The following is a 22,071-nucleotide window of genomic DNA, read 5'->3' as shown; positions in this document are numbered from 1 at the left end:
GGGAAGAGCCCAAATGTCCATTGATGGATGAATGGATAAAGAAGATGTGGTGTATACACACACACACACACACACACACACACACACACACACACAATGGAGTATTACTCGGCAATCAAAAAGAATGAAATCTTGCCATTTGCAACTACGTGGATGGAACTGGAGGGTATTATGCTAAGTGAAATTAGTCAGAGAAAGACAAATATCATATGACTTCATTCATATGAGGACTTTAGGAGACAAAACAGATGAACATAAGGGAAGGAAAACAAAAATAATATAAAAACAGGGAGGGGGACAAAGCATAAGAGACTCATAAATATAGAGAACAAACAGAGGGTTACTGGAGGGGTTGTGGGAGGGGGGATGGGCTAAATGGGTAAGGGGTAATAAGGAATCCACTCCCGAAATCATTGTTGCACTATATGCTAACTAACTTGGATGTAAATTTAAAAAATAATAAAATAAAAAAAAAGATTTGAGGGTGAGTGCCGGCTTTGAAGATAGAGAAGAGCACGGGAGAAAGAATGTGTGTGGCCTCTAGGAACAGAGACTGGTTCTCGGCTGACAGCCAGAAGGAAAACGGGCACCTCAGTGCTCCAGTCACAAGGAACTGGGTTCTGCCAGCAATCTGAATGAGCTTGGAAGCAGATTCTTCCCCAGAGCCTTCAGATAAGAGTCTAGCCTAATACCTTGATTTCTGCCTTGTGGGATCCTAAGCAGAGAACCCAGCCAAACCCACCCAGACTCCTGAACTACAGAACTGTGAGCTAACAAACGAGATGTAGTCCTAACCCCCTAAGTTTGTGGTAATTTGCTGCACAGCAGTAGAAAACTAATACATCCCTTTGTTTTTCACATCTCTAAATAAAGGTAATAATTTCTGGCTAGGTCCTAGGATCACTCAGAAGGCAAATATTAATAAGATTTAATTAATCTGGTTTAAGTGCAATCAGAAAAGAAATATATTAAATTATTTTCAAGATGGTATGATTTTTAAACTAATTATAACACCCACTGAGGTTCAATCCGGGACAGTTAGACTTAATCCTAGTTAGGTTTGCTTTCTCATATTCATTGTAATTGCAGGACAGGACTAACTTTATGTCATAGGAGCTTAAAACATGGAATTGTTGCAGGATATGATTTAACCTGCAGTTTTTTCATTTCACAAAACAATGTCCTGAATTTATAGGTATTTTACTGGATATCCCACCTGTCAAATAGAAAGATTTTTTTTTTCCCTTAGCTAAATGTCCTTCTCTGAAAAACTTGGCCTTTATTTTGGCAAATATGTTGAAATTCATTAAACTGTATTCTGAAATTGAAAAAATTATGGGAGAAGAAGAATAAGATGATCATCCCTGTTTTAATAAAATTGATCATGGAGATCAGAGAAAACAAAAAAGTGGGGCAAGAACATTCTGACCACATAATCATTCCCTGGGTAAACAGAGATATGAATGGTGCTGAGCCTGCTAACCCAGATTTCTCCTCTTCAGAATGGTGGGTAACCGTGGAGTTTTCTCATGAGCACAACCCCAAGACCAGATGTAGTTTAAACGAAGTGATCTGGGGAAGATAGGAGGAAGGAAATGAAAAGTAAGTGAGAGGTTGTATACAAGGTGAGAACGTTCCATTTTAGTGAGTAGACTTTATATACAGGATGGGAAGTATAGCTTGGTAGTTAAAAGCAATTTGACCATAGGCAAATTACTTAAATTCCCTGAGCCTCAGTTTCCCCATGTCTAAGTAAGGATAGTTTTTCAATGTTCTCAGCACAGGACCTACCTAGGACATGGAGTCCTCAGTAAATGATGGCCGCATTAGGGTCGTGCAGTCTCATCCTTCCGCTCTTGTTCAAGAATCCTGGATAATCATCGCTATTCTAATGGATGCTAATAGCCCCACTGGCTAGTCCAGAGCATCATGTTCAAAGCAAAAGGCCTGATGTCTGGGCCAGAAGTCTAACACAAACACTCCCTTAGGAGAGGGAGGGACAGAGAGAGTGGTCTGGCTATGAAGAGCTGATTCCTCAGGCAAGGGCAGGTTACTTAATAGATCCACAGAAGGAAGGACCTGTAGGCAAATATTCACAAATAAAAATCTCTTTCTAAAACAATCCAATTTTCTGGCCCAATCAGTTGACAATAATTTGGCCATTGAAAATCATATTTTTCCAACATGGTCCTTTTCTTGGCTTTCCTAAGTCATTAATTATGACCATGTTTTCCCAAATGTGGAAATTCCCCTTGCGCAGATGCCTCTGCTGGCCAACCCTCCTTTCCTGAGAAGTCTCCACAGCACAAAAATATTTTTGTTTTCCCCAATTGCCCACAGGGAAAATTTCCTCACTCTTTATTTCCCTCCTCCCTTAAAGCCCTCTGGCAATTTCCAGGAATCCAAGTAAACCAGAATCAGTTAGATCACTGGAGTGCCTTTTGGATATTCTACTTCTAATATGGCAAAAGAGAATCCTGAACTTTAAATTTAGCATTATTAAACCAATCTTAAGAGTTTCTCTTAATAACCAAAGGCAATGCCACTGAAATCAAAATACCTCCCACTCCTGCCCAAGAATATGGCTCTGGGATTTGGGAGCTTAAATTATAAACAGAGGTGGCCAAAGCGATTATCCTTGTATCTGGATCAAATGCTATTATGTGAAATATGCTTCATACACATTAAAGCCCTATACAAATGTAGGCCTTTGGCCAAGTGGGTATATACTCTGAATAGGAAGTGATTATTCAAATCGTAAAAATTTGTTAGAATTGACTCTGATTACCTTATTCATCTTCTGGATTTACAAAGTGCTCTGTGCAGGGCTGACAATAGTATAGGTACTTACTCCAGAGATATTTTGTTCTTTCCAGAACATTCATCAAGAAGCATTCCCATGCCAGAAACTAGATTTACTTGGTGGGGAGGGAGTCATAGAGTGGTGAATCAGATTGGATCTCTGCCTCCAAGGTCTTTAAAATCTAGTGAAGAAGGTATGACTTCTTTAATTACTCTCTCTTCTTTACTTACATACTCTCAATGGTTCTCAGCCAGGGGCAATTTTGTTTCCCGCACCCCACCTCAGGGAGATTTGGCAGTATCCGGAGACATTTTCTTAAAAATATATTTTACTTATGTTTTAAAATAGGCTCCGCACCCAATGTGGGGCTCGAACTCAAGACCCCAAGATCAAAGAGTTGTATGTCTTACCGACTGAGCCAGCTAGGCACCCCATGGAGACATTTTTGATTATCCAAACTAGAAGTGGGGGTATTACTGTCCTCTCATGAAAGGAAGCAAAAGATACCTTTTGCCAATGCACAAGGCAGCCCTCACAACAAAGAACTACCTCGTCTGAAATGTCATCAGTGCCAAAGTTGAGAAACCCTTAACTAGCTATAGTACCTAGAACAAAGGGCTTGTTGGTTGACTGATTGGTGTTGATCTACATGGCAAATGACCTTCACCCGAAGACCCCAGTCATTTTGAATTTGTGCCTGTGCCTAACCCATTACAGCTGTTAGAAATCTTTTGAATAAATGAGTAAATTCAGACAGGTACTAAATAAAGCATGAGATAAAGTGTCATAGGCAATATGAGTGATAATTCAGAGTGAATTGCTAACTCAAGAGGACAAAAATTTTCTAGCATGATGCCAAGCATATAGTAACTGCTCAGTGAATGTGAACTGAACATATTTAGGTAGCCTCGCCCCACTCATTTGCTTAAAGCTTACAGTGCACAATATTGAAGAATCTTATCGTTAAAGCAGTCCTGGCAGTAGCCTTCTTGGAAATACTTCACTATAGTCTGCTTGAGTGGCATATTGAACCACAAAGGGATAAAACTATGAATTTTTGATAACATTATAGCATTCAAAGTTTTCACTAATTCAAATTGGTCCTTTCTCTAATGTGCCTAATTAGTGAATGTTAATGAAGTGTGATATTTCAAACATCCAAAAACTGAGGTGGCCACTTAATGAATTTAGGGAAGGAGGAAGAAGTATTTTGAAGTGTGGCCTCAACTTCTTTACATAGAATGTGGGTTCTGCTGTTTCTGTACAATGAAAGTAAAAATAAGTAGCAGAGGCATGGGCGTCCCAACTATTGCTTGATATGCATGAAACGCCAACAATAACAGAATGGTTAAGTGCCACTCTCAGTTAAGAATCAAGTAAAATGAAACTATATCTTTAAATTAGAATATGTCCAGGGCACCTGGATGGCTCAGTTGGTTAAGCATCTGACTTCAGCTCGGGTCACATGGTTCGTGGGTTCGAGCCCCACGCTGGACTCTGTGCTGACAGCTCTCGGAGCCTGGAGCTTGCTTCGAATTCTATGTCTGCCTCTCTCTCTGCCCCTCCCCTGCACTCTTTGTCTCTCTCTCTCTCTCTCTCTCAAAAATAAACATTAAAAATTTTTTTAAGTAAATTAGAATATGTCTGTAGAAAAATGTGATTTAATTTACTAAATTTATTTACACTTTTTTTCCCCAGAAAAAATGATCAGGTGGTCTAATGTTCTAGTGTTTACAAGATAAACAGAGCTATTATTGCATGGAAAATCCGTACTTTGATTAAGCAATTACCTTCAATTGTGATTATGTAGGTTACCAAGGAAATATTGGCTTTCTTCTTTCACCTATTCGACCTGCATTTTCTCAATGTAAGTTGGTGAGTAAGTCAGGAAATGGCATCTAATTTTGTATTAACATTAGTCAAATACAAGTAGGAGGAGAGAGCTACCATTAAAATTTTAAATAGAAATAACGGGGATAATCTGCCATTTGGGTAATCAATGTTCCCTGAATTTAACACAGATAATGGAGACCACAGTGTCTCCGATTTTTGCAACATAAAGGAGCAAAATTTTCTTCAAGTCTGAAAATTCCCAGTTAAGTCTTTGTCAAAAAGCGACTTTAATGGGGTATGTTTAGGAGTGGGGGAGGGGGAATTTTACTCTACTTTGTATGAAGAAACAAATAAATAAAAATTATTTCACCTATGCAAGAGAAGGAATCTTATGGGGTAAGTTTACTAATGAATGAATGAAATTAAAAAATGACACATTTTTAAAAACATCAAAGGCTAGAAAATTAAAAGAATAAATCTTGGATCAGGGAAATATTTAGTATGCTCAGAAGAAGAGGCATAACCAGTAAAAATAGATCTTGATCTGGCATATAATAACTGGCATAGCACTGAGACTGGTCAATCAAAATAGATGCCCAATTAAGCAGCATGTACAGTTGGCCATAAACATTTGGAATGGCCAAATTAATATGTGCCAGCTAAATATAAACCCTGGTTATTTTATATGACATGAGACTCAGTATGACATTGATTTCTAAACTGTAAAACATTATGGAAATATATATATATGTGTGTGTGTGTGTGTGTGTGTGTGTGTGTTTTCTTTTGAGAGAGAAAGGGAGTGCAAACAGGGGAGGGGCAGAAGGAGAGAGAGAGAGAGAGAGAGAGAGAGAGAGAGAGAGAGAGAATCTTAAGTAGGCTCCGTGCCCAGTGCCGAGCATGCCACAGGGTCCATCTCACAACTGTGAGATTATGACCTGAGCTGAAATCAAGATTTGTACACCTAACCAGTTGAGCCATCCAGGCTCCCTGAAACATATCTTATTGTAATGTAATATATTTTATTTTATTTTTTATTCAAAATTTTTAATTATTTATTTTGAGAGAGGCAGAGATAGTGTGAGTGGGGGAGGGGCAGAGAGAGAGGGAGACCGAATCCCAAGCGGGCTCTACAATGTCAGCGCCGAGTCCGATGCTGGCCTCGAACCCACGAAACTGAGATCATGACCTGAGCCAAAACCAAGAGTCAGACGGTAACCGACTGAGCCACCCAGGCACCCCCTGCAAAATTTTTTTAAATGTTTATTTATTTTTGAGACAGAGAGATGGGGGGTGGGGCAGAGAGAGGGAGACACAGAATCCAAAGCAGGCTTCAGGCTCTGAGATGTAAGCACAGAGCCTGACTCAGGGCTTGAACCCACGAACCTTGAGGTCATGACCTGAACCAAAGTTGGACACTCAACTGACTGAGCCCCCCAGACACCCCTATAATATGTTTTAGATGCAGGTAAATCAAGAGTCAGATCATGGATATGTAGACAAAAATAAAAATATCTGCTAATTTCTATTGAACTCATATTTTTATAGTTGTTTATGGACTAAGGATTCATCCTACCTTTACATCCTTTCATTACTTTTCAGATGAAGTAGACATTATTATAAAAACTTAGGTTTGGGGTCTCTTTAGACCATCATCAGTAAGACCACCCTTCATTGCCTGAGTGCAAATCTCTTTGAAAATTCTAAAATATCTCTTTTTCCATGTCTGGAATGATATTCCCATAAAATCTGTGATAGTGATTTTTAGTTGGTAGGATGTGAAGTGAGTATTTTTTGTTTTCTTCCTTACATTCTTCTGTGTTGTTTGAATTTTTTAAATAGCTTTTTTACAATTCATTCAAATAATAATCATTTTTAAAACCTCTCTGTTCTATTTATTTAGCCAAAATTGTAGTTCACAGTCTTTCTTCTATTAGCTAATTGATTTTTTGAATTTGCTCCCCAAACTCAACACTACTTTCACTTTTTAGGACCAAATTTTTAGTTAATAATTTTTAAAGTGTTATTTATTTATTATTTATTTATTTATTTATTTATTAGACTTCAAACCTAATAAAGCCCAGCATGAAGCCCAACGTGTGGCTTGAACGACCCTGAGATCAAAACCTGAGCTGAGATCGAGAGTCAGACGCTTAACCAACTGAGCCACCTAGGTGCCCCCAAAGTTTTTATTTTAATTCCAGTTGGTTAATATACAGTATTATTATATTAATTTCAGGTGTACAATATAGTGATTCAACCATTCCATACATCACCCAGTGCTCATCAAGACAAGTGCCCTCCTTAGTCCCCATCACCTATTTAACCCATCTCTCCACACCTCCCTTGTGGTCACAATCAGTTTGTTCTCTATAGTTACGAGTCTATTTCTTGGTTTGTCTTTCTTCTTTTTTTTTTTTTCTTTCTGTTTGCTCATTTGTTTTATTTCTTAAATTCCACATGAGCAAAATCATATGGTATTTATCTTTGACTGACTTATTTCGCCTAGCATTACATTCTCTAGCTCCATCCATGTCATTGAAAAAAAGATTTCATTCTTTTTTTATGGCTGAATAATACTGTTGTTGATATATATATCTTCCATCTTCTTTATCCATTCATCAATCGATGGACACATGGGCTGTTTCCATACTTTGGCTATTGTAAATAATACTGCTATAAACATGGGGAGGGTCATGTATCTCTTTGAATTAGTATTTTTGTATTCTTTGGGTAAATACTGCTTTCATTTTAAACTCATCTTGAAAGAATCTCCTGCAGAGCCAGTGTGAAACAGCAGGAACTGTTTCCACATGGCACACTATCTTTGAAAGATTTTCTTTTGTTATTTTTATTCTTTGTGTTGTCACATCTAGTTATTTGATGATACTGCTAAACACTTCAATTTCCTTTGAAAGGAATACTACCGTATGTATGATTTAGGTAACTTGGGAACACATTGCCCAACTTAGATGGTATTTGTAAGTGTTGGAAAGATCCCTGGATAAAACAATCTCAGAAATTTTCCTTTGTTGTACAGGTGTCAGAGTGACAAAGGGGTGTGGATTCAGGAGAGACTGTGGTATTGAGGCTTACTAATTCTTTACACAATCTTCCTTCCTTCCTTGACTCTCATGGGGTGATGGACACCATGAACTAATAAAATCTCCAAAGTGTCTTTAAGCCAAATGGTTCAGTCTCTTCACATTTCTCATGGATCTTAAAGGGTTATATTTACTTGAGGCTGGGGGATCCTGGATCAGTAACAGAAATTCAAAAATAGTTGATTTTTTTTTAATGGTAGCAGGATAGGAATAACTTCTTTTCCCTCCTTTTTTTGCATTGTGGTGTAATGCTGTTTGTGCTCTATCTACCCATCTATCGGTATATAAGTGAAAAAAGTAGGACATTTTTCGTCATTGGAAAATTTTGAGGTCAGGATGACTATCAGGTATGCTTTAGAAAAGACATGCATTTAAAGAGAACTTGACTAACATGACCTCTCAAATTCCTTTCATCTTTAAATTCTGTGCTTTGAAGTTTACCTTCCAATCTTATGGTGGTGATGCTCCACATTGGAAGTATAGGTGTCTTCTGGCCACCTTCCTCACTCTGCCTTGAACCTGCAGCTTCTGTGAGGGTGGCAGCTCTGGTAAACAGGAAATGGAGCGTGGGAGAGTATTCCTAGGAGAGCTGGAGCTGTCCAGCAGTGGAAGGAACTGCCCACACACTAAGTTCCAACCAGAGACTGATGGATGGCAGGTTGGGACAGGGCTTCAGATAGGCTACTCTTTTTTTTTTTAAATACTTTTCTTTATTTTTTTTTAAAGTTTATTTATTTATTTTAAGAGAGAGAGAGAGACCATGAGCGAGGAAGGGCAGAGAGAGATGGAGGAAGAGAGAATCCTAAGTAGGCTCCACACTGTTAGTGCAGAGTGGGCTTGAACCAGAAGATTACAAGATTATGACCTGAGCCGAAACGAAGAGTCGACGCTCAATGGACTGAGCTACCCAGGTGCCCCGGGTAGGCTACTCTTGACCACCAAAGGGGTGTGCATGTAGCACATATGTATGTAGAAGTTCTGTACATGCTTACTCATCCCAAGGAGATCTTTCTTGCTTTCTATATTCTTTTTCATTTAAAATGGGATCAAAAATCTTTTAAATTCTGTTGGAAGAAAAGAAAGTACAAGAGACAGAAGAAGGGTTGAAGAGGACAGAACGCAAAAATAGGACTACTACATTGTACCAGTCTTTCAGTTTGTTAATTTCAAGCTATTTAGACACACACACATTATATAAACATACTCTATCAAAAGAGGGTTCAAGTCTATAGCAGCTTCATTACTTATAATTTGCAATCATAAATACTGTTGTTGTACACACCATTTGAACAAAAATCAGTATGTTGAGTATTAGCTTACAAAGGCTTCCCAGAATATATAGCTAAAAAAAATTAAAAATAAAGTTAATTCGGCCTTAAAAGGTTTCTCAGTCTTTCCCTTTTCAAGTGGCAGATGCTTTCACTTTGATGAATGCCCACTTGATTGAGGTGCTGAGGCACGATGCAAAAAATCTTTAAGCATGTTTATAGTTGTTTTTGTGGGTTTTTTAAATAAATGGCTGGATACCTAGCCCTTTTCTTTTTTCTTACATTTTCTTCTGAAAGGAAGAATCAATGTTCCCGCAGACATCCTAGATTTGAGAAGAAAGAACTTTGGGGAAACATCTCATCCAGCTCCCATATGCTAGGCGGTTAAATAGTAACCCAATTTTGGGGCACCTGGGTGGCGCAGTCGGTTAAGCATCCGACTTCAGCCAGGTCACGATCTCACGGTCCGTGAGTTTGAGCCCCGCGTCAGGCTCTGGGCTGATGGCTCGGAGCCTGGAGCCTGTTTCCGATTCTGTGTCTCCCTCTCTCTCTGCCCCTCCCCCGTTCATGCTCTGTCTCTCTCTGTCTCAAAAATAAAAAAAAAAAGAAAAAAAAAATAGTAACCCAATTTTATAGGTAGAACAACTGAATGTGGAGAGGCTAATTGCTCCGTAAGTTTTTAACAGTTTTTAACTTTATAGGATAACATGTATTCATGCATTGCAGAACATTTGAGAATGCAAAAATACACATGCACAAAGAAAATGAAAATCCTCCTAGAGGAACTATTATTTACATTATGATGTATAGCCTACTAAATACAGATGTATCATCGCATATGTACTTCATACTCAATATTCTTTGAGGAAAAAAGAAAAGGTTGAGTGGAAGAGCTATTGGTCCATCTGATCCATACCTGGAATCAATGTCCACATATTTTTAACCATCTTCTTTAATGTGTCTCCTCTCCCCTGAGCCTAATCTGACAATAGATTATAAATAAGGTGTCAAATTTCCTATTTAGAAAATAGTGCTAGGGTTGTAGGCAATTCTTTACCTTTCTTTTCCTGAATAGAGACCCAAGAGATTGCAAAGGAAATGTAATACTGCAAATATGGCTTTATTTTGGGGAGGTAACACTGGAGGTCCCTATGTTGACAGCTGCAAAGGCAGTCACATGCTTAAACAGAGCAAAGAGCCCTACAAAGGAAGAAGTTAACTTTAGCTTTGAAAATCCTTTTATCCTCCATGATTTTGATGGCTTTAAATTTGTCACCTGAATGCAATATTAACATAATCGTCTGCATTTCAGCTAATGAATGCACCTGCTTCTACGACTTTATTTTAGCAGTTTTAATGAGCTCTTCAAAAGAGTTTGCCTGGACTTACTGCACGGCTAGAGAAATAGCAGCTGTAAGCAACTAACAACACATTCAGTATTTGAATCAAGTTCTGCAAAGTTGTTAAACTTGAGAAGGCGTGTCTATCCATCTGTCTGTGATAAGGGGAATGAAGCTGAGACGTAGCTGTGATCTTTGGAAAAAGCAATAGAGTAAGTGGGGCTGGCCGGAGGCGGTTATTCCCTGCTTGGCCATAATGTATGGATCCCAGGCAGTTCATTTAAGCTCTCTATATCCCAGTTTCTCAGCTATATGATAATGGTACCTAGCTTATAAGCTTGTTGCAAAGATGAAATGCCTCACCTGTTGAAAGCACTCACTTATGTTTAATTTCATTATAATTATTATGGTTATTATTAAGTAGATGGGGTTTTAAGTCAATGAGTCAAATTCTCTTTGATCGGCTAGATGTTGTTAAGATGGTTCTTAGGTGAATAGCTGCTCCTGGAGACCTATAGAAGACAGACCCAAACTGATCTCTTGTACTTATCAGGAAGTCTGTTTCAATGCTGAATCATACCTTAACCCCACAGTGAAGATTTTTGAAAGAGAAGATGCCAGCCAATTTCTAGAAGTCCAAATACCTAAATAATCCAAATGTAAGCCATTTAGGATTTCTGAATACCATGTAGATGCTAGGATACTAAGATAGTTACCTGCTTTTAAAATATACATATTTTAACACTTATATCATCAAATTCATTCCACGCTTATTATGCTCTGATTTCGACAACACATTTTTTTCATGCTGGGACTCTCCCTCTTTTTTCTTTTTCTTTTTCTTTCTTTTTTTTTTTTTGCTGTATGTTCCTCTATATACATTAATTTGAAAAGTAGTAATAACCCATCCAAAGTTCAATTGAATGGAAAACAAAAAGCGAGGACAAATGTTGCTTTAAAGATACACATGGCAGATACATTACAGATCAATTGGAGGTAACACTTGGAATAAAGATGCCACAGATTTTTATCTCAGTCAAATAGGTAGCACAGGGGTGAGATAGCTGTTCAGAAAATGGAATTTTTTCCTATTTCTTTTTTATTTTATTTCACTAAAAGTGAAACAATTATTCTGGTTGAAATGGAAGTAATTTATTTTCCAGATTCCTTTTCCCCTTTACACCACTCTGGCCAACGGCTTTCCTCCCTGAATAATCAGAGCTAGTTCATTGGTGTTTCACCCCACATGCCACAATGCTAGAGAGTCATTCAGAAGACAGGACCAGCTTAGGAATTCTCACCAACTTGTTACAGGGGTTTCTCTGGAAAGGCAATGCATTCCAGAAACCATCAGCTCCAACCTGCTGAGTAGGCAGGCTTCTGGTAACTGCTTGCATCTCTGCATTTCTAAAGATCCATTTTATTCAGACTTGCGTGAAGCATCTTTCCAGAAGGCATTCACTTCTACTCTTAGACCCTAGCTTTGTAACCTAAGAGAACAACCCAAGGGAGCTCACCTCTGGCTGCCCTTTGACTGTGCTTTGCTGTTGAAGGAAGGCAAGCTGATCTCACAGTGGTAAGGTTTATGTTGTTGATGGTCTGGTCACTCACAGTGTGGTTCTCAGAAGGGCAGCATGAGCATCACCTGGGAACCAGTTAGAAACACAGGGTCTCGGGCCCCACCCCAGAGCTACCAAATCAGAATCTGCCTCTTACCAAGATTCCCAGGTGATTTATATGCATGTTTCATTTTAAGAAGCAGAGGGCTAAGGAATCTGCCTGAGATTCTTTTTGCAGCAATGGAACTCACCATCTCCTATTCCAAAGCTGTATCCATCTACTTTCCACTCCCAGTCTCTACGCAGATTTCTCTGCAGTGTTCCAGGGCAAACTATCTCTATTTTGGACAAGTTCCCAGCCAGTGGGTCTTGTAGTGATTTGCATTTCTCTGTTTCAGGTGGTCAAATGTGTATACAGCCCAGCCTACGCTAGCCAACGATACCCATTCTCCTGCAAGTTATCTTGCCCTCCTCATTCCCACAGCTGTAGTGTTACCACATTCATAAATTATTGTTAAAGAAGGAAATTACCAAAAGAAAAAAAATAGTCTCCATAAACCTGCAGAGTTTAGAGCTAAAGAATATGTTAAAATTTTCCATCGTGGAAATTTCCCAGCTACTGGGCTCTTCAGATTTTTTTTTTTTTTTTCAGAGCTGCAAGCAAAGAATGGAAATTTCCAATTGCAGCATCGAGGGCTGCTGTTCTGCTGACTGTCTTGCTCAGCCAGGGTCATCTGCTTCTCTAAGACATCAAGGAATGCCAAGGTAGGTCTGAGAGAACACACACTTCCTCTGCAGGAAGGAAGGAATGTCTTTGTGCTGCCTCCAAGCTGTGATAAGGAGAGGGGCAGGGGAGGTGACACATGCCCTGCTCCTTCCACCTGAGTGTGAATTCTGTTGATCTTTACCACCTATCAAATGCTTATCCTATCTGACATCTTTCCAATGGCCACTGGCTGGCAGGTCTTCTGTTTTTTAAGAAATCCCTGGGGTGGGTTGGGAGATGCAGAGAGAGGAAAGGAACTGACATTTTTTGAGGTCTACCCTTCCCAGTACTCTGCCAGCTGTTTTATGTATGTTATATCATTTAGCCTTTATGTGACATCGCCCAAGGTTAACTTCTGATTTCCTGCACCCAGATTTTGGAAGCTTCGTTTGTTCTTCCTGGGACAGCCCTACCTCCCCGCAATCCTCCCAGAAAGGAGTCATCTGCAAGCATTCTGAAAGCTTCCTCTCCACCTCTTCAATCATAACAGTTCAGTTTGTTTTCCCTCTATCTAAATTGACATACATTTCCATTCACAGCTGGTCCTGGTGTCTGAATCAACAGGCGTCTAATAGTCCCTTAAATCCTGTTATGTTCCTCCCCATGCACTGTTGCCACTATTACAGAAGTCTGATGGTGGCAGTTCCATGAACAAACACGTGTAAAGCCATTGGCACCTTGAGGACAAGGCCAAACACTTTGGTTCTAGGCCAGAAAGAATGTTCTCAAACCTAAGCAAGAACTACCTATGCCTACTCTCTTCTTACTGACATCCCCTGATACCAGGAAAAGAAGAGTTAAGGAGGATTTCTGACATCCACTGTTGCTATTTATACTTATTACTTATTGAGGCAAGTTTGGTAATAATGAAGATATTTCAGCAATAAAAAGATTATATCCTCAGATGGCTCCTAAGTTTTAAAAAAGAATATTTATTCCCTATCTGTGTTTTTGATCACACCCATATCCATAGATAGCAATGTCATCTTTGAGTACGGTGACCAATTTTAATGCCAACTGAAAACAGAAGTGGATAGGAGTGTGAATGGTCAACAGGAATAGTGTAGGTCTGTTTAGGCTTTAGTCTCAAAAGCTAATGTTTAGTCATTGGTTACTTCTGTAACGATGGTTTTGCTTATCCCCTTAATCCATTAAGACTGGGTCTAATTCCTTGGTGAAATTTGTCAACTGGCATTATAATGCGGGTCTGGGTCTCATATAATACGTACCATACTTCTGACAGGCTCTTTCCACTCCTCTGCGTTTGTCATTACCTAGAAGATGTTGGTCCTCTTAGTTGACAATACTGGTGATTCATACCTGTGGGTGGGGCTGAATAGACACCTGATGACTATTCTTTTCCACGTTAGACCACAGAGATGATTAAAAAAAAATATGGTTGGATTATATGCTGGTCTAATTGCTGATTGATTGACATCAATCACAGCCCCAATTCTCTCCTTCCTGTTTCTCTACTCCTTGCAATGTGACTTTTCAGTAACTCATACCAAGAGTTAGAGTCTATTTCCCGACTGGTCTTTGACTTGCTTTGGCCACAAGAATGCAGCAGAAGTAACAGGGTGCCTATTCCAAGCCTGAGCCTGAAGTATGTGTTTCCACTTCCTTTCTTGGAACCCACCATGGCTCCTTGCGTAAGTCCATTCTAACCTGCTAGGGGATGAGAGATCATGTGGAGTAGAGATGAACCGTTCTAGCTGAGGCCATCCCAGACCAGCCAGCCCAGAGCTAATGTACCACCTGACCACAGATGCATGGACAAGCCCACCAAGATCAGCCAGGCCCAGCCTGGATTAGCAAAAACACTCAGCCAACTCACAGTCTCATGAGAAATAGTAAATGGTAGCTGTTTTAAGCCACTACATTTTAAAGTGGTTCTTTATGAAGTGATAAGTAACCAAAAACAGTGACCAATTCCCTTCATTTTTTTCTTCACACCTCCTCTCCCCACCCCCTGACTGCCAGAAGCTCAGAGTCAACTCTGAAGGCCAATCACAGAATCTATGTTTATTCATTTATACAGATTTATTGAACTCTTTACGGCTAACATATTTGCAATCCTCTCTTTCCTTGGTAGAGAATTTAAAAAATTTAATAATCTATTGTTTGCCATGTTCGTTCTAAACCAACTCAGTCTTCTGTCTTAAATATTAGGTGATTTCTACTTAACGTCAGATTAGAAGAGATGACCCTAGAGCAAGACTGGCAAATGTTTTCTGTAAAGAGCCAGCTAGTAAGTATTTTAGGCTGTGCAAGCCATACAGTCTCTGTCACAAGGCTGCTGTTATAGTGCTCAAGTGGCCCTAGACTACGTGTAAACAAATGGGCATGGCTGTGTTCCAAAAAAAACATAATTACAAAAACAAGCAGTGGATAGGATTTGGCCCTCAGGCCATAGTTTGCTAACCCTTGATCTAGAGAATCTGCGTTACTGTGAAAAAACATTTTCATCTATACCACGATGCCATCAACTTTGTTGTAATTCAGCTCAATCACTTTGAAAAACAGAGAAATTAAGTCAATTTACTTCCTCGATTAGAGGACTAAGAAGGGGCTTGCTCTTCCAGAGCAGAGCTGTATGGAGACTAACAACATTAGCACCAGGGTAAGTACTACACTCAACAATGGAAAATTCCCCAGCCACCTAGTCTGTGACTGGCTATTGAGTCAATGCTAAAGGCCAGGGTGACACAAGCGATGCCTCATTTGTTTTGTTTCATTTCCCAGCCTCTATAATCTCAAATACTCATTTAACAAACGTGCGCTGTATGTCACAACGAGGATGAGACTCTGGTCGTACTTGCCTACTCGGAGTTCCCTGAATGTATTGTGCTATTTCACGGCTCTCTAGCTCTGCACACAATGTTCCTTCTGCCTAGAACACACTTAGTCCTCTTTTCTTACTGGCTAACACCCACTCGCTGATCAAAACGAAGCTCAGTGATCCTGCCTCTTGGAAGACTTCCCTAAGTGCTCCTCCACCTTCTCACCCCCAACCTCCAGTCCACACACAAAGTCTCAGCATTCTTCCTACCAAATTAATAATTAAAATAGTTAATGATACTTATATGGTGCCAGGCTCTTACTAGGTGGCAGGCACTGTTCAACAGAGTCGTTTAACTGAAATGATCGGTATTCTTGCCTGTTTCCCCAATCCATTCAAATCCCCAATCCATACATTCAAAAACATGTGTCGAATACCTCTGTTTTGTGAGGCAAAAAAGATAAGTAAAACACTAAGCTATACAATACAGAGTGTAAGCCCACTGAGGGCACATGCTGTATCTTATTTGTTTTTTACATCTCAACACGTAGCAGTGTCTGGATCTAAGGTGTTAATATTAGAAGAACGAACAAATGAAAATAGCTGACACTTATATAGTGTATAGTATGCGCTGGGTGATATTCTAAGCTCTTTAGATGTCTAAACTCATTGAACCCTCATGACAATTTTATGGGGTAGCTGGCATAATTATCACTTTTCACACGTGAGGAATCGAAGGCATGGAGAGTTTTTAAGTCACTTGCCCAAGGTCACACAACTGGTATGTGACAGAGCTGATTCTAGAGCCCATTTTCATAACCACTGGGTGAAATCAAAGTCTGAGTGACTCAGCATAAATCCATTGCCACTCCTGAAAAAATAATTCAATGGCTGCAACTTTGAGAGCTTGAATAGTCCAGTGGTAGCAGCTATGTGTGTGGGCTTAGGAGTCAAACAAAATGTGTTCACATTTGTACTCAAGTGCTCAGTGTAAGTGAGCAATGTTGTTGGAAGTGTTGACAGTGCCTCCGAAGCATACCTTCACATTTACTCATAGCCCGTTAAGGTTGCCTTCCGACTCCAAGTTGATTTCTCCCACGCCCTCGCCTCCTTGCATTGGTGGGCACACATCAATGCTTGAGGAATGACTCCGGCACTGGTCTGCCATGTGGCCAGTGTTTGGACTCTTCACCTGTGGCAAGCAGGATTATATAGGAGATCCATCCATGCTGGCCTACTCCAATGGACACTTAGCTAATCAGCACGTTGAAGAAGACCACACAGGAGTGTCCATAATGCCGGTAACCTGGATAACCATGTGCATTATTTTAAAAGATTGCTGTCAGTCACTCACTGATGGCTTTGGAAGTCCTCCTGGAGCCTCTCAGGTAATATGCCACTCAGTGGGGGAGATACAGACAGGGAGAGACAGTGGCTGGCCTGCAGGTGTCTCTGAGGACAGATTTGCTCTGTTGATAAAGAACAGATATTTCCAACAGAATTTTGCTTCTGAAACAAAAATGGGTTTGGAAAGTTTTAGGTTTGAGCATTAGAACATTAGGAAATGAAAATGATCACAAAGTCCCTGTAGACCTTTGAAGTCCACGGTTCCACTGGGTGTAGAACAAATGTGCCCATTCTTCTGCCTCTAGGCAGTTGCCTTAAAAAAAATTCGACTCTTTCTTACTTCTCTTTTACTCCCTCTGCAATTAGGTAAATAGGAAGAAGCAAAGAAGCAATTTGCTTCGTAGCCTCCATTGACGGCCTAGAGCACCTAACGAAGATGTGCCAGGGCTACTCGCTTCCACAAGCTTCCAGTTCTCAGATGGAGGTTCAACAGAGGCTAAAAGTGATTCAACACTTTAAGAATCGGCTCTTGCAATCAACCATGTGTCACCAGAGCACGGTGCAAGATTGTACCTGTAAGTACATGATAGTGTATGAAAAGATATTGTCTTCTCCTTTCTCCTCTACAGGCTTTCCTCCCAGTCAAGAATTAACCATGAGGGGTGCCTGGCTGGCTCAGCTGGTTAAGCATCCGACTTCGGCGCAGGTCACGATCTCATGGTTCATGAGTTCGAGCCCTGCGTCGGGCTCTGTGCCCACAGCTCAGAGCCTGGACCCTGTTTCGGATTCTGTGTCTCCCTCTCTCTCTGTCCCTTCCCCAGCTCACACTCTGTCTCTCTCTGTCTCAAAAACAAATAAACATTAAAAAAAAAAAGAATTAACCATGGGACTCGTCCAGGAAAGCATGGATTGCTTGGCTGGAAGACTGGAGAAACATTCAGTTGACCAGCATTCTTGGGCACCTGCAAGTGCATGTTCCAGTGCTTGGGTAGAATTTATCACACCTTATTTTCCAATTAAAATAGCCCAAATGTTATTGTAGATATAGCCCATTTCATACAGTTTAATGCTTAATAATTCTCTGCTTGCTTCATTATGTAAAACTTGCATTTTCCCATCTAGGTCATAAACTCTCTGAGGGCAGGGATCATGGCTTTGCTTCCTTTGAATCCACCACAGGACCAAACGCAGAATAGAGGGGCACAATACTGGGTGGTCAAAAGGGCATGACCATGAGATGGTGTCTGAGACCTGGGTGGCTTCCATGCCCCCTGCCCCATCTAGCTGGATTAAGACCTTCAGGAAGCATTGAAATCTCTGAGATGTAATTTCTTCAAGTTAAGATTGCCCCACTCACCTCATTGGTTCATTGGGAAGATTGGATAAGATAACGTACGTGAGAGTATTTTGTAAACCAAGATTTGCAAGCTACTGAAATGTGAGAAATCATCAGAAGAGGCACTTAGTAAATATCTGATTGATTTTTAATCATAAAGTAGTGTCTTCCTCTCTTCCCTACATTCAGTTCTTCAGGGGTTTTGCTTCTCAGGATTTGAATTTATCTGAGTGGAAAGCTGCTCTACATCTTTCTGATTCTGTGTAGAATGTCTCCTAGTGCATTTCACCCTATAGTTATCTTAAAGTTTGATTGACATTTAATCAAATCAACCAAAAAAGTCACAAAGCATGCCATGGTCACATCTATCACATAGGCCTCCTGGAGACCAATAGCATTTGTAACTCACTAGAGTTCCAGAGCCTTTTTTTGTGTCACATCTGCCTACTCCGCTGTACCCCAGGCAAGGATTATGTATATTTCTATATTCTAGCACATACTTGATACATGGGAGTGTCAGATCATTGCCCTAAGCCCAGGCCAGCTGAAAAGAAAATGAAAAAGTGGCACCTTATATGAGAAATTTTACAAAGAGATGACACTATGAAACAGACTTTTAGAATGGTTCATTTATTTAGAGTCTTCATTTTCTACTTGTTCTTAGCAAAGAAGACAATCTCTCCATAGTAACAGAATTCTATATGATACATTAGAAAACTCCCCTTTCAAACATGGTTATTCCTCAAATGCTTCTGTAAGATATCAAATTTAGGCACAAGGTTTCTTCTCACTTAACTGGAAAAAAAAATGGAGACACCAAGACATAAAATAAGTTGTATATTCTAGAGATTATTATATGGATTTTTGGTTCTCTAATACTCTTAGTCTTAGTAACATGAAAGAAGAAGTAACTAGAGAACTAATGACTTTTTTTGGTCATCTTTACTGAAAATGTTCCATTTCAGTATTTTCGGTTAATTCATGAAAGCTGCTTGAGCCTTTTTTTCTTCCCTAAGTTTAATCACAGAGTATCAACTGCAGGACTTATATACAGAGTTGAGGCATTTTGGTGATATGTGGAATCCAAACCAATTGTGAACTCCACTAATGAACATATTTAGGATGCCCTTTTATATGGGGCATAAAAAGAGAAAACTATTTTTCAGAATTAACTGATCCAGAACAGTTTTCGGAAACCTCATTTCTATTCTTTTAAAATTGATTACAGAAAGTTTCAAACATACCCAAAGGTAGAAGAATAGTAAAAATGAACCCATTCTTATGAACCTGTCATCCAGCTTCAACATAAGGGCAATCTTGGCAAGCCTCATTTTTATTTTTTATTTTTTAATTTTAAAAAATGTTTATTTAGAGAGAGAGAGAGAGAGGCAGAGAGAGAATCCCAAGCAGGCTCCACACTGTTTTCATTGAGCCCAACATGGGGCTCAAACCCATGAACCATGATCTCACGACCTGAGCTGAAATCAAGAGCCAGACACTTAACCGACCGAACCACCCAGGAGTCTCAAAAATGTTTATTTATTTTTGAGAGAGAGAGAGCAAGCAGAGGAGGGCCAGAGAGAGAGGGAGAGAGAGAATCCCAAGCACGTTCTGCACTATCAGCAGTGAGCCTGATTCAGGGCTTGAATTCACGAACTATGAGATCATGATGAGCCGGAGTCTGATGCTTAACCGACCGAGACACCCAGATGTCCCTATCAGACACTTTTCTTTTTCATTCTTGTATCTCTGTCACCTCTCCTGAGGCTCACATGGGACCAGCTCCTTGAATAGTCCATACTAGAAGAAAAATACTAAACAGGAGGAGGAGATGCTAGATTTTAAATTTATTAATTTATTAATTATTCTCTTCCTGTGACACAGTGCCTTGTTTCTTCTAACTAACATGCTGCAGGGAAATAGTGATAATGGGAAAGGAGGCATTTCCAACAACAGAACTGACTCTTTGTCCCTTTGCCCCAATGATATATAGCGAGTGGCAGAACGAGGGGTCACTCCATTCTTGATCCTAAAGAGAAAGGCCCAGGACAAATCTTATAACCCAAATGTTTCAAGGCAGAGAGTTTCTTATATGTAACATATTACTCATTTATTATATATATATATATATATATATATATATATATATCAAATTACATATATATGTAAAATTTTTTGCAGAGTACAAATAGCATGCTGTATTATTGTTCTAAGATTTATCAAAATGCATACCAATTTGTAGCCAAATCATACCCATAGGGAATCTAAAATAATAATAATTTTTTAAAGTAAATTAGAGGGGCACCGAGGTGTCATAGTTGGCTGAACATCCAACTCTTGATTTGGGCTCAGGTCATGATCCCACGGTCATGAGATTGAGCCCTACATTGGGCTCCATGCTTAGCTTGGAGCCTGTTTAAGACTCTCTCTCTTTCCCTCTGCCCCCTCTCCCACTTGTGTGCTCTCTCTCAAAAAAATAAATCAATAAAAATAAAAATAAATGAAAGAAGTAATGGGGCACCTGAGTGGCTCAGTTGGTTAAGTGTCCAACTTTGGCCCAGGTCATGATCTCACAGTTGGTTGGGTTTAAGCCTCGCATCAGGCTCTGTGCTGACAGTTCAGAGCCTGGAGCCTGCTTCAGATTCTGTGTCTCCTTTTCTCTCTCCCCTTACCCCGCTCGCACTCTGTCTCTCTCTCTCTCTCAAAAATAAAATGAATATTAAAAACTAAAAAAATAAATACATAAAAGAAGTAAATTAGAATGATGAATTTGGGTAGAAGTCATATGGCTTTAACAAAACTTCGATTTCTTCCTTTACGTTGTTCCCCCTGGTAAAACAGCAAAATTCCTACCTAGATGGTAAGACTTGTACCATTTGCTTAATTTTAAGATCCTTGGTTGCTCTTGGGAACAAGTTTACTGCTGTGGCATGAAGTGGAAGGTATAATTTGAAGCCAGACTAGAGAAAATAGGCTCCTTTTAGAAATAATATATTCATGAAAATGTAAAAGTATCAAAAAAGGCTTAATAATTTCACCAAGTAATGTAAAGCTAAATGTCATATGCAAGTTCCTTACAGAACTATAACAAACTTTGTAGAACTCAAGCCTTCCATGGAAGAAGGTTTTAAAACTTCTTTTAAAGCCAACACAATGGGAAGAGCCAACCACAGAATGTGTTGCACTGTTACTCCCTGTGGTTATTTGCTTTATCAGCCACGATAACTGATTTTGCATTCAGTAAAGACTTAAGAAAGGTTGGGGCACCTGGGTGGCTCAGTCGGTTAAGCGGCCGACTTCAGCTCAGGTCATGATCTCACAGTCTGTGAGTTCGAGCCCTGCATCGGGCTCTGTGCTGACAGCTCAGAGCCTGGAGCCCGTTTCAGATTCTGTGTCTCCCTCTCTCTCTGACCCTCCCCTGTCCATGCTCTGTCTCTCTCTGTCTCAAAAATAAATAAACATTAAAAAAAAATTAAAAAAAAAAGACTTAAGAAAGGTAAAGATGAACACTTATCATATTTCTTTCCCATGCGGACTTTTAAAATCCAGGACAATAGCTTTCCTTTTTCCTCTAGTAATTAGACTCTGAAAGGAATCTGGAAAGTGTTACACACAGGAGTGGTATTCAGTCAAAACAGGGCTCATTTCCAGCTCTGCTTGAGTTTGTTGCTGTCTACGTGTGATGTTGAAGGGAGTGAGGAAAATAAACTTCCCCAATTATTACATGGTGCCAATGACTTGACTTGGCTTTGAAGAAATACATTGCATTGCTTCCTCAGTATATTTACAATCAGTCTCTGAGATGAAGGGATATGGTTATTCCATCAGAAAAAAAACCACATTTAATTATTTAAGACAACTAAGTACTTCATGTGAAAACTACCAACTTAACAGAAGGGAGGGAAATAACTCTTAAAATAGGCTCAAAGGGTA

This window comes from Panthera uncia, chromosome A2 (assembly GCF_023721935.1).
Source record: "Panthera uncia isolate 11264 chromosome A2, Puncia_PCG_1.0, whole genome shotgun sequence".
Lineage (NCBI taxonomy): Eukaryota > Metazoa > Chordata > Mammalia > Carnivora > Felidae > Panthera > Panthera uncia.
Note: the sequence above shows the minus strand (reverse complement) of the source record.